A 14,068-nucleotide genomic window follows, 5' to 3' on the forward strand; every position below is an offset into this window, starting at 1 on the left:
AAAATATTGATTTTGTGGTCAATTAACCATGTCTTTGTGGATGTTGTGTGCTTGGGGTTATTGTCTTGCTGGAAGATCCACTTGCGGCCAAGTTTCAGCCTCCTGGCAGAGGCAACCAGGTTTTTGGCTAAAATGTCCTGGTACTTGGTAGAGTTCATTATGCCGTTGACCTTAACAAGGGCCCCAGACCAGTAGAAGCAAAACAGCCCATCATCGAAGATCCACCACCATATTTTACAGTAGGGATGAGGGTTCTTTTCTGCATATGCATCCTGGTGTGCATGGCAAAAGATAACAATTTTTGTGTCACTGGTTCCAATCCAAGTGCCAATGCTGTTTAGCAAACTCCAGGCATTTACATTTGTTGGTTGCTGTCAATAAAGGCTTTTTTATGGCAACCCTTCCAAAGAGCCTATAGGCATGGTGGCTATAGGCACGCACAGTTCTGTAATTCTTCAACTTTGGCCTTTGGATTTCTCTTGCCTCCCGAAGCATCTTCCTCACTGTGCGTGGGGACAAGATACACTTGCATCTAATACCAATCAAGTGTATCACTGTTCCAGTGGTTTTAAACTTCTTAATTGTTGCCCTACTAGTGGTAAGTGGTATATTTGTTTTTTTAAGCTATTTTTTTGCACCAATTGTCTGATTTATGAAGGTCAACAACCATGTCTCTTTTCGTTCTTTGCCTTTTCCCATGTGGATGACAAAGGGATTTTACATGCATGTTACCTCATTTTTATATAATCACTTGTTAAACAAAATCTCTTTCTCTGAGTAATTGGTATACAATAATATAATTTTCCCATATAGCTCAGTACTTGTATTATTTATTTTATACAGTCTTTTTTGCTCCTTTATCAAGGGTGCCAATAATTTTGGAGGTGACTAGTCTCTCCTATATAATCATAAACATTGCACATGTTCTATTTGCGTAAGGTAAGATGAACAAATGTCTGCTGCTAACAAATGTCTTCCAATCAGTTCTGTTGTAGCTAGTCACCTATTTGTATCCCCCATCAGTCACACCATTCTCATTGGGACAGAATGGAATCTTTCTCTCTGCTGAAGTATGTCATGTGACCCCTGGTGCTTGATATCCTCATAAGCCCTCTGGGGTGGGGGTGAGGGGGACACCACAGTGTATCCCAGTGGACTCTGAGCCTAGCTTCTCCTTTTCTCCCCTTCTCCCCTCCAATCTGAACTTTCCTTTGGGTACAGCACATCCCCACATAAAAGGCCAGGCTGCACGGAAAGTGGGTGGCATTTGCATGGTGCCTCGCTAAAGCTGTCCATCTTCTTCTGTATGACTCTATACAAGGTAAATGCTAGCTGCAGGCAATTTATTTTGTTTTCATTGCTCATCACGGCAGGCAGGATGTGTACTCGGCAGCTTTTTACCTGTTATTATTGTAGGTTATCTGAGTGAATGCATGTGGATGGATGAAGTGCATCATTATCAGTCCATTTCTATCTGTGTGAACCTGACCTATACAGTAAATACTGGCATTTATCACCCACTGACAGCCATTACTGCAACACTGGGACCATGCTGTCTTTTTTTATTTCTTCCTCTCTTTGTGACCATTTGTGATGGTGCAGCGTGAACCCTGAGAACTGAGAGAGCCCCATCTTCCTGCAGGATGAGGTGAGACAATGAGAGAGGAGGTCACCTTTCTGGAGGACGAGTAGCCAAACCTAGATTCTATTATTTTCTTTCTCTCTTCTTTTTTTCCTCTCCCTCCCTTGGCCCCCGTGTTGTATATTGTCCCTGTGATGTGAATGCTGTGCACTGCTCTGCCTGGACATTCCCAACATCTTACCCACTGTTATCACCGACAGCTCTGCACAATACCCCTTTGTCATATGAGCAGTGGTCACTTCCGCTCACAGACCTCTCCCCTGACCCCCCTCCCTCCATTTGAGTGACTACATGGTATGAGCCGAACCCACTGATTAATGGCTTTCTGGGGAAAATATGCAAAAATGGGGCACAATGCAAAATGCTGTATCTGTAATGAGGACAATGGAATACAAATTGCGATTGATTATTGTTTTATATGATAAGTCAAACACTTCATCTTATCTTAGTAGTTGTTATTTCATTGTGCAAATAGATTGAATAGACTTGCTGGAATGCTGTCTGGGGGAATATGCGCCATACAATGCATGGAATGCAAAGTCTAACAAACATATTTGCATATTTTGCACTACTTGAAATCATAATGCCTTTTTATCTCATCTCCCATGGGCAGATTCTGCGTGTAGACCAAGACAATCTGCTTTGGCTGAGAGATTCCTTTTGTGAGGGTGGAGACTTTGTTTTTGCCGGAACTCTCAATTTCTATCACGTATAATCACGCAGCTGACCAAATTACATGAGATTTTACTTCCGGGTTAACAGAGATGACTTTTTATCTAATCAAAACTGTGCATACCAAAATCGATGACTTTCTGTGCCACGAAAGCATCTAAACATCTTATGTATCTCGTCTCATGAGTGATATTTGAATATCATAAGACAGGGTATCATTTAGCCTGTTCCATCTCAGCCTGTTCCAGTGTAAAGGTTATTCCCCCAGTGCTTTTATACCGAGGTTGGTTTTCTAGGAAATGAGGCCCTGTTGGCTTGCAGCCCTTCTCTCCCTCACCCTCTGGCTCTAGACCATATGCCTGGAGAGAGACAGAGAGCTTAGACAGAGCTGGAGTGGACAGAGGAGCTTGTTTACATCTTCCTCCCACTGCTAGAGCCTTAATTGGTTTGCGAGAACTGCAGTAGAACTTCACTTGTTTAACGCTGTCTTAAAGCAACAATCTGTGAGTTTTCCAGCTGCTCATTGGTCATTTCCACTTCAAATATACCCCCTTGATTTTTGAAGATTCTAACTTGATTATAAATACTACATCGATAAAAAATACCAGACCTTGTTCTTTCTCCACATGATATCAGTGTCCTCAGGCGAACTCATCAATCAAGTGGTCATTGATGCTAGTGCACCTCTACCCTGTGCTTGTGCCAGTCATGTGCTGGTCAGCAGACATGAACATTCCCACTGAGATGAGAGCATGATATGGCAGAGGAGAGGGGGGGGGGGTTCTGTTTTTTTGTTTTTCTGTTTACTCCTTTACTCACTACGTGCGCACCTCGAACACCCTGCCCCTTAAGGAAAAGCATTAGGGAAAGGGAAGGGAAAGGGGGATACCAAGTCAATTGTACAACTGAACGCATTCAACTGAAATGTGTCTTCTGCATTTAACCCAACCCCTCTGAATCAGAGAGGTGCGGGAGGCTGCCTTAATCGACATTCACATCATCGGCGCCCGGGTAGCAGTTGTTGTTGGGGGTTAACTGCCTTGCTCAGGGGCAGAATTACGGTTATGTAGCCGTTGAAAACTAAATTGAGCTCCTGGGAAAGATACTCACTTTCAAATAGATTTCTATTGAACTCTATTGAAGTTTGAATATCCTCTCTTATTGCGCTTTTGGCACTTGTATTTAAAAATCGAATCCAAAAACATCCTGTTGTATATTGTAATAAAACAATCTGTACTTAGAGCATTCAGTAGATGATTAATATGTGCAAGGCTGGGTGTATATATTTCAGTTCCCATGTTTGTTCCCAGTTCCTTTTGGGATAATCCTGTCTCTTTGCACAAGTCTTTGATAGAGACCTTGAGCTGGTGGGAATGGAAAAAGGGAGGGGACTGTCTCCCTGGTTTATGGGATTTTTGTCTGTGGGAATTTTCAGCTTTTTCAGGAAATAGGGTTTGCATAGCCGCACAAACAGAGAGAGAGAGAGAGAGAGAGAGAGAGTGTGTGTGTGTGTGTGTGTGTGTGTGTGTGAAACAAGGGTGCTCAGCTGTCATAGCGGTGGGTGGGAACCGAAAAGGTTGATAAGACTGTTCTCACACCTCCAGAACATGAGGGAGAATAAGAACAGAGACAGACATAAGGGAGGGAGGAGAGAGAGACCGAAACAAGTCGGGCAGGATGAGGGTGGGAGGGAAACTGGGAAAATGAGACGAGAATAAGGGTACGGCTGGTTAACCAAACACACCCTTTGGGAACAGTATTCAAAACTCTCACTGAACATTTCTGTGGAAGTCTTTTTTTTTCTTCAAGAAAGCCAACTGCCATGTAACATATCTTACTTCAAGTGTGGTAGCACATTGTGATTAGTTTCAAATATGCAGTCCATCTGCAATATTCCGTTTCAAATGCTTTAGTTCTATTATTATTATTTTTTAAGTTGTTAAAGTATTGGCAAAAGGACCCTTGCTTCCAAAGAGCACCCTTTCAATCAGATTCTAACATTGGGAGTTTGGACACAGTTTTCTCTAATAGTAGTTTTCTATTAAATATGAAGTCTTTCAGCTCTGAGCACCATCCAGTATGGGGATGACAAGAGTGCATTTAAGGTCAAGACCTCATTGTCCCCACAAATGTTTTGTTCTTTTGATTCGTTACAGTGTGCAAAGACACATAATTTCAAATGTTCAAACACATATGATCCTGTTTCAAAGAGTATGGCTTTGAGTACAAGACGTACAGTCAATAAAGACCAGACTGTGCACAAGGGACCCTATTTTACCTCATATAACCGCACCCTATCCAACCCATAGTTGACAAACACACAGGCAGTCTTCCTATTGAAGCTGCCTAGTCATTTGAGTGCAGCCTTAAGAGACTATCTTCCTTTAACATTTAACATTTAAGTCATTTAGCTTTACAGTGATAAGTCTCACCCACTGTTGAGAATAAGATGACTTAGCTCACCGTATTGTACCTTCGACTGCAAACAGCTGAAACATGCACATGGTAGAGCGACCTTATTATAGCTCTACCTTTGTCAGAGGCCAGGTTTTCTGTTCAGGGGACTATATTTGAAGTCTTATGTACTTACTGTATCAGCTCATGATATGCTAATGACATTGGTCTACTGAGTAAAGTGGCTGTTTTGAGTTCATATGAAGAGGGGCCAGTAAGACTCAGTGACAATCGTTATATGCATAAACCTGTGTCCAATGCTGTATTTGTTCAGTGGCAGGCAAGCAGAACAGGCAAGCAGAACAACCGCATGTATAACTGTTGTGCGTTAAACTTGTCAGCTTTCAAAGAATTAGCATGTGTTCTTGAATTCAACTAGACTGACTGGCCAGGGGAGTAGGCATGAGTGGGCCTGGGTGGGCGCAAGAATCTCAGCCAGTCCCACCCAATCAGATTGAGCATTTTTTAAATAATAATGATGCTCTACTTGTCAGTGTTCTAAATGGGACATTATTTGTCTTTTTACCTAAGCACAGTACTTGACTTGGGCAGGAGCTCACCGGAACTGAGTACAGGCACTCTTCTGCTCGAGTTGCTGCACCTCCTATAGAATATTAGCGCCCCCCCCCCCATTTTTGCCCTCAGAACAGCCTCAATTTGTTGGGGCATGGACTCTACAAGGCGTCAAAAGCGTTCCACAGGGATGCTGGCCCATGTTGACTCCAATGCTTCCCACATTTACATTTACATTTTAGTCATTTAGCAGATAGCGACTTACAGGAGCAATTAGGGTTAAGTGCCTTGCTCAAGGGCACATCGACAGATTTTTCACCTAGTCGGCTCAGGAATTAGAACCAGCGACCTTTCGGTTACTGGCACAACGCTCTTAACCACTAAGCTACCTGCCGCCCCACAGTTATGTCAAGTTGGCTGGATGTCCTTTGGGTGGGTGGACCATTCTTGATATACACAGCAAACTGTTGAATGTGAAAAACCCAGCAGTGTTGCAGATCTTGACACAAACCGGTGCGTTTGGCACCTACTACCAAACCCCGTTCAAAGGCACTTAAATCTTTTGTTTTGTCAATTCACCCTCTGAATGGCACACATACACCATCCAATTGTCTCAAGGCTTAACAATCCTTATTTAACCTGTCTCCTTCATTTTCACTGATTGAAGTGGATTTAACAAGTGACATCAATAAGGGATCATAGCTTCACCTGGATTCACCTGGTCAGTCTATGTCATGGAAAGGGCAGGTGTTCCTAATGTTTTGTACACTCAGTTGGCCTGGCAATAATAATTGGCAGATGCCTTTCATGACACTCAGGGAAATCTTTCATTTAGGCCTATGTAATGAATTAGAATTATGCTTGATTATTTACCAGGAAAAAACAATACAACTAATTGTAAAAAAAATAATAATCAGCTTATCAATTTCAAAAGAATGGGCGGGTTCTGGCACGTGTCACTTCGCACTGATACCATGTGCAGTAAACAGTAGCTATCGTTGTGTAGGCTTGCTAGCTAAGACTCACTAGCAAACTTGGCTAGCAAAAGCAATTAAAATGGCCAGCAAAGCTCACTGTTCAATTCTTTCAAGAGACCATGTCTAGAAGAGGATGTTGGAGAATTTAAATGTGGAATAAGTCAAGGGGTATGAATACATTATGACGGTGCTGTATAATAAGGGGTAGGCCTACATTACAATATTTATTTCCAGTCAATGTAAATAGCCTATCAGTCTGTGCTTTTCCGCCCATGGACTATAGTTAGGCCCTACAAGCTATTGATCATTTCATTGATATCAAACAATACATTGTAGGGCGCACTTCATCTCCCGCGTCCAGCAGAGAATTGCACTTGGCTTGTATTTTGACTCATAAAGTGATTTTGACTAAGAAAGGTTGGTGACCACTATTATATAGGCTATGGCTACCTATTGTGATTATTTGTTAGGCCTACTGCTGCTAGGTAGCTCTCTCTCTGCTCTCTCCCTCCCCTCTGTCTGTCCTTGATTGCAGGAGTGAAGTCTGGTGTGCGGGAGTCAGGGTTCCAGCTGCAGCTCATTCACCATAATCACCTCAGCCTTTAAGACCCGGTCAAACTTGCCACTCATCGTCAGATCATAGTCAAGACTACCATATTATTGGAACCTGACTCCTGCCTCCGCTTCACTCCTGCCACCACCATCCTGCTTACCACTACCGGACCTTCCTTTTGGACTCACCACGGACACTAGGACGTTACGGTACCACTCCTGCTCTGAACCTGGATCTGTTACCCTCCCTGTTAACCTGGACTTGCTCTTCCCCTATTATTGGAAACCTGGACAAATTTAACTTTTGTAAATAAACCTGTTAAACCTTCTCTGGTGTAGTTGTCTGCATTTGGGTTCATATCTAGTTAAATCGTGACAGTATGATCTGACCCACATGAACCCAGCAGACAGTAGCTTGGATACCACCCCAGAGTGCACTCAGATTCGGACTGCCATAGCCAATCAGGGCATTTTACTTGGCCAACATGATACCTTGTTTAAGACTATTTCTGAGAACAGTCAGGTGCTGCTTAATCAGGTTCAATTACTCACCAATCAAGTGTCTGCCCTTACTACTCAAGTTAATAATGCACCCCTCGTGCATGGCATACAAACTGCTCCTTCTCCTGCTCCGCCTGTTTTTCTTGCCCCTCCAGCCAAGATCAGAGAGCCTTTTGTTCCTGCTCCAGAGCGCTATGACGGGAACATGGGAACCTGTGGTGATTTTTTGACTCGGTGCTCGTTGGTGTTTGAACAACAGCCCCTCACCTACGCCTCCGAAAGAGCCCGTATTGCCTACCTTATCAACTCTACTAGCGGTTCCGCTCGTTCCTGGGGATCCGCGGTCTGGGAGAGCCAGTCGGACATTTGCAACGCTTACGTTGCCTTCACCACTGAGATGAGGAAGGTTTTCGACCACCCCGTACGGGGCAAGGAGGCTGCTAAACGTTTGTTGTCTCTTCGGCAGGGGTCTTGCAGTGTGGCGGAGATGGCAGTGGAGTTTCGAACTTTAGCAGCAGTGAGTGGTTGGAATGACGAGGCATTACAAGGAGTGTTCATTAATGCTTTGGCTGAGACCTTGAAGGATGAATTGGTGTCATATGATGAATCGCCTACGCTGGATAATCTTATTTCACTCACCATCAGGTTGGATAATCGGATTCGGGAGCGCCGCCGGGAGAGGAGTGGTAGTTCCAAGCAACCTGTCTGTCGTCAACCAACTCCTCCCCGCCTCTTCCCTAAGGAGAGGGCAGAGTCTTCCCGAGTCGATACTAGGAGCACTGAATCCGAAGCCATGGAGGTGGGTCGTGCACGGTTGTCCTCAGAGGAGCGGGCACGTCATATTCAGGCTCGGGTCTGCCTGTATTGTGGAGAAGCTGGTCATTTCGTTCCTTCCTGCCCAGTTCGTCCGGGAAAAGGGCCGGCTCATCATTAATGGGAGAAGTTTTGGTGAGCCGAGCAGCGGATTCTTCCTCTTCTCCCCGCATTCTGCTCCAGGCATCCCTCCAGTGGCAGTCCCAGGATTTCCCTGTTAGTGCGCTGGTTGACTCTGGTGCCGATGAAAGCTTTTTGGATCGAGAGTTGGCTCAACAAATGGATTTAGAGACTGTACCTATGGACCATCCGCTGCAGGCTAAGGGTCTAAATGGACAATTGTTGACCCGTATTACTCATCAGACTGTGCCTGTTTGTCTCAGAGTGTCGGGTAATCATCAGGAGAACATTCAGTTTCACATCATTGACTGCCCTCAGACTCCCCTGGTCCTTGGTATCCCCTGGCTCATAAGACACAATCCACACATTGATTGGGTGACAGGTAGAATTGTTTCATGGAGTACATTTTGTCATGTGAATTGTTTGTGTTCTGCTCAGACCCCTGCCAGCACTGTGCCTCAACCTCCACTGGAGTCCATGGATCTCTCTGCTGTCCCTGACGTGTATCATGACCTGGCATCCGTTTTCTGCAAACACAGAGCTACTTCTCTTCCTCCTCACCGGCCTTACGACTGCGCCATTGACCTCCAGCCAGGAGCCCCTCTCCCCAGCAGTCGCCTGTACAATCTCTCCCGCCCGGAGATGGAGGCTATGGAGAACTACATTCGGGACTCCTTGGCGGCAGGTATTATTCATCCTTCCTCGTCACCTGTAGGAGCAGGATTCTTTTTTGTTGGAAAGAAGGATAAGACCCTCAGACCCTGTATTGATTTCCGTGGACTTAACAACATCACCATTAAGAACAAATATTCTCTGCCTTTAATTAATTCTGCTTTTCCCCTCCTACATGGTGCAACTATCTTTACCAAACTGGATCTACGAAATGCGTATCACCTGGTGCGCATTCGTAAAGGTGATGAATGGAAGACTGCCTTCAACACACCCTTGGGACATTTTGAGTATCTGGTCATGCCTTTTGGGTTGTCTAATGCCCCTGCTGTTTTTCAGGCACTAGTGAACGATGTCCTTCGGGACATGTTGAATCGTTTGTTTTTGTCTATCTGGATGATATCCTGATTTTCTCTGAGTCCTCCCAGGAACATGAACTGCATGTGCGCCAGGTGTTGCAAAGGTTGTTGGAGAACAAGCTATTTGTGAAGATGGAGAAATGTGAGTTTCATGTGTCTGAGACCTCTTTTTGGGTTACATAATAGCTCAGGGGAGTTGCGGATGGACCCAGCTAAGATCTCTGCTGTCACGGACTGGCCAGCCCCCTCCACCCGCAAACAACTTCAACGATTCCTGGGGTTTGCGAACTTCTACAGGAGGTTCATCAAGGACTACAGCCGCATTGCGGCGCCACTCACCGCTCTCACCTCCATCTCACGACCGTTCGCTTGGAATGAAGGGGCCGAATCAGCGTTCGAAGAACTGAAACATCGCTTCGCCTCGGCTCCCATTCTGATGCAGCCGGACCCCGACCGCCAGTTTCTCGTAGAGGTGGATGCATCCGACACTGGGGTAGGTGCGGTGTTGTCACAACGTTCTCCTGAAGATAACAAACTGCATCCCTGTGCTTTTCTTTCAAGGAAACTTTCTCAGGCAGAGAGGAATTATGATGTTGGCAATCGTGAACTGCTCGCCGTTAAGCTGGCTCTCGAGGAGTGGCGGCATTGGTTGGAGGGGGCGGAACAACCCTTCATTGTTTGGATGGATCATAAGAATCTGGCATACATCCAGTCAGCGAAGCAGCTCAACCCCCGTCAAGCCAGGTGGGCACTATTTTTTGGGAGATTCAATTTTTCTCTGTCTTACCGTCCTGGGTCACGCAACGTCAAGCCTGACGCCCTGTCTCGTGTTCATTCGGCTGTTGATACTGGTAGTAACCCTGAACCCATCTTGCCTCCTACCTGCAGTATTGCGGCCATCACATGTGACATCGAGGGGATTGTTAGACAGGCTCAACATCATCAAGCTGACCCTGGGAGGGGTCCTCCTAACCGGTTGTTTGTCCCTGAGGCTGTTCGCTCCCAGGTACTTCAGTGGGCTCACTCGTCTCCCCTTACCTGTCACCCTGGAGTTACGCGGACCCTTGACTTTGTGCGACGGAAGTTCTGGTGGCCCAGGATGGAGGCGGACACTCGAGCCTTCATTGCTGCTTGTACGGTATGTGCACGAAGTAAAAACTCCACCCAGGCCAGCGCTGGTCATCTACGACCTCTGCCAATACCCAGCCGGCCCTGGTCGCACATTGCCATGGATTTTGTCACTGGACTTCCCCCTCGTCCGGAAAGACTGTCATTTTTACTGTGATTGATCGTTTTTTCTAAGTTCGCTCATTTTTTGGCTCTACCTAAACTGCCCACGGCCAGAGAGAGACGGCTGATATTTTGGTTGAACATGTGTTCCGCTCTCATGGTTTACCCTCTGATATTGTCTCTGACAGGGGTCCCCAGTTTGTCTCCCAGGTATGGAAGGCGTTCTGTAAAGCTTTGGGCATCACATCCAGCCTGTCCTCGGGATATCATCCCCAGACCAACGGGCAAGCCGAGAGAGCGAACCAGGAGATGGAGAACGCTCTCCGCTGTGTCACAGGGTCTAACCCTGGGTCATGGAGCTCCATGCTCCCCTGGGTGGAATATGCTCATAACACCTTGACTAACGCTTCCTCTGGTTTGTCTCCCTTTCTGTGTGCTCTGGGTTATCAACCTCCCCTGTTCCCTTCTCAATAGAGGGAACTGGCGGTACCCTCGGTGCAGTCCCACATGCGCCGCTGCTTCAAGGTCTGGAGGAAGGCCAGGGTAGCTCTGTCCCGAGCTTCGTCATACATGCAGAGGCAAGCCAACCGTCACCGGTCCCAGGCTCCCGGTTACTCTCCTGGTCAAGAGGTATGGCTTAAGTCACGTGATCTTCCATTGAAAGTGGAGTCTAAGAAGATGGCGCCGCTTTTATAGGACCGTTCAAGATACTGTCTATTGTTAACCCCTGCGCAGTTAAGCTACAGCTTCCTGCCTCCCTACGGGTTCATTCCACTTTTCATGTTTCACAGATTAAGCCTGTGTCTGTTAGCCCTCTGTGCCCGCCCTCTCGTCCCCCTCCTCCGCCCAGGATCGTGGGTGGGGGTCCTGTCTACACTGTCCGGCGACTTCTGGATGTTCGCCGCCGGGGTCGTGGTTTCCAGTACCTGGTGGATTGGGAGGGTTATGGTCCTGAGGAACGTTCCTGGGTGCCCAGGAGCTTCATTGTGGATCCTGCTCTGGTCCATGAATTTCATAGGTTACATCCCGATAAACCCTGTCGGCCGCCAGGTGGCGTCCGTAGAGGGGGGGGTACTGTTAGGCCTACTGCTGCTAGGTAGCTCTCTCTCTGCTCTCTCCCTCCCCTCTGTCTGTCCTTGATTGCAGGAGTGAAGTCTGGTGTGCGGGAGTCAGGGTTCCAGCTGCAGCTCATTCACCATAATCACCTCAGCCTTTAAGACCCGGTCAAACTTGCCACTCATCGTCAGATCATAGTCAAGACTACCATATTATTGGAACCTGACTCCTGCCTCCGCTTCACTCCTGCCACCACCATCCTGCTTACCACTACCGGACCTTCCTTTTGGACTCACCACGGACACTAGGACGTTACGGTACCACTCCTGCTCTGAACCTGGATCTGTTACCCTCCCTGTTAACCTGGACTTGCTCTTCCCCTATTATTGGAAACCTGGACAAATTGAACTTTTGTAAATGAACCTGTTAAACCTTCTCTGGCTCGGTGTAGTTGTCTGCATTTGGGTTCATATCTAGTTAAATCGTGACATTATTAGGGCATTATGTTCTAGTCTCATTGTCTATTAATTCTAGGCCAATGGTTTAGTATGTCTAGATCTATGTGAGTCAAATGTTAAATGCAAGAGTCATGGATTTACGTAGGCCTACACGACTATTTGGTCTGTAATGCGAAATCACATGTTAGATGGTTTGTTGTGTGCGATCGATTACAGTAGGGTATAGGGTAGGCTTTTATGATGGCCCTGCCATCAACGGATTTCTGCCTACGCCACTGTAACTGACCTTAGCATTTCAGACCCTAGATTTCCTGTTTACCTTGTACTGTTTGCTCAAGGTAGCGCTAATGATGGTAAATTAGCGTTAGCGAAGCTCCCTGAAGGGAATGTCCACCTTGAAAGGATCTATACTTATGGTAGTCTAACAGTGGTGAAAGGAGCAGGTGTGAAATTCCTCACAGCCATTAGGAAAGCCCTCCCCGGCTATTTTTAGTTCTGGTCAAATTTGCTCACCTCTAAAAGTAGTAACTGACTCCTCACCTCACGCTTAGCTTAGCCTAGCTCTGATAAGCTGGTGTGGCTAAAGTATTTGTCCCACTGTTTGTCCCACATAGTACCTTCTCTCGGCTGCAACTGGATCATTAAATTCCCACATACTGTTTTTGCTTGGCTTCTCTGAAGTTAGCTAGGGAAGTGATTTATTGGAGTTGCACAAAGTTGGACAGCTGACAGCTTCCTGTTGCAGTGCCTCAGCCAAACCCCTGCACATATGGCAGCTGGAAGCAGTGTGTGTGTGTGTGTGTGCGTGTGTGTGTGCGCGTGCCTGCATGCTTGTGTAAGACAGTTGCTTGGGTGTGTCTATGAACAGATGAAAGTGGGAAAGTGGACACACAGCATTTCCCAAAATCATATCTTCCTTCCCATGTTACTTTGCAGACAACCGCCTATGTTTACCCAACACATGACTCATCATCTTTCAGACTTATCAATGAGCAATGCGTGTGTCTTAGACTCATTAAGTCTCATTGATTCACTTAAACTTCCTATGAACCTCTCCTGGTAAATCACTGTCCCTCTATTGGTTCCTCTGCACCTTTTCCAAACAGTGCCACGTACTGAGCCACTCCACACTCTAGACTGAAGCATGGCTCTGCCTGCACTGAAGTACCGCAACACATGTCTGTCCGCCATTTTGAGCTGCCCACTCAAATGTTCCCCATACGGTCACCCAGGGGTGACAAGTGCTGCTTCGTGACCCACACAGAACTCGTCTCACTACTCACTTCCTGTGCCAGTGCAGAGGGGGGCCGGAGGGAGGGTTAGGAAGAGGAGGGGTCATATAGGGATGGAGAGAGGAGAGGGTTACGAAAGATAATGTAAAGAAAACATCCTGGTCACTGCCCACTGTCTGTGTGTTCCTGTCCAGCTTAATGGCATTTCATGCTATGGCGGGTGTTAGATCTAGGGTTAGATTCAATCAGTTCTGCCTTAACCCGCGATAACCGACAACTGCATAGCAGTTTCATTGTTTTTATTTAGGCGATGTCGGAGGTGTAACTGCGTTGGAGCTGTCAAATCAGCAATCGGCTCCCTGCGTTATACCTATTGCGGACATTGTCATTGGATGCGCTGAATTGCATTAATAATGATCCCATGCAGCCTTTTTACAAGTTTGAACACACACTCGAATGTGTGTTGTAATCTACACCTCGATTAGTCTTATATACAGTGGGGAGAACAAGTATTTGATACACTGCCAATTTTGCAGGTTTTCCTACTTACAAAGCATGTAGAGGTCTGTAATTTTTATCATAGGTACACTTCAACTGTGAGAGACGGAATCTAAAACAAAAATCCAGAGAATCACATTGTATGATTGTTAAGTAATTAATTTGCATTTTATTGCATGACATAAGTATTTGATCACCTACCAACCAGTAAGAATTCCGGCTCTCACAGACCTGTTAGTTTTTCTTTAAGAAGCCCTCCTGTTCTCCACTCATTACCTGTATTAACTGCACCTGTTTGAACTCGTTACCTGTATAAAAGACA

The 14,068-nt window shown here is 46.1% G+C and overlaps 1 long non-coding RNA gene across 1 annotated transcript in view; it reads left to right on the forward strand.

Moving 5' to 3' along the window:
- Nucleotides 1-1,238: 1,238 nt before the first annotated feature.
- The window catches only part of LOC121532752, a 31,911-nt gene continuing 19,081 nt past the window's right edge, over nucleotides 1,239-14,068 (forward strand). Inside the window, exons 1-2 of the long non-coding RNA XR_005994382.2 lie at nucleotides 1,239-1,321; nucleotides 1,603-1,648. This is a non-coding gene — a long non-coding RNA (uncharacterized LOC121532752). The remainder of the gene's footprint in view (nucleotides 1,322-1,602; nucleotides 1,649-14,068) is intronic.

Source organism: Coregonus clupeaformis, chromosome 20 (genome assembly GCF_020615455.1).
Source record: "Coregonus clupeaformis isolate EN_2021a chromosome 20, ASM2061545v1, whole genome shotgun sequence".
Lineage (NCBI taxonomy): Eukaryota > Metazoa > Chordata > Actinopteri > Salmoniformes > Salmonidae > Coregonus > Coregonus clupeaformis.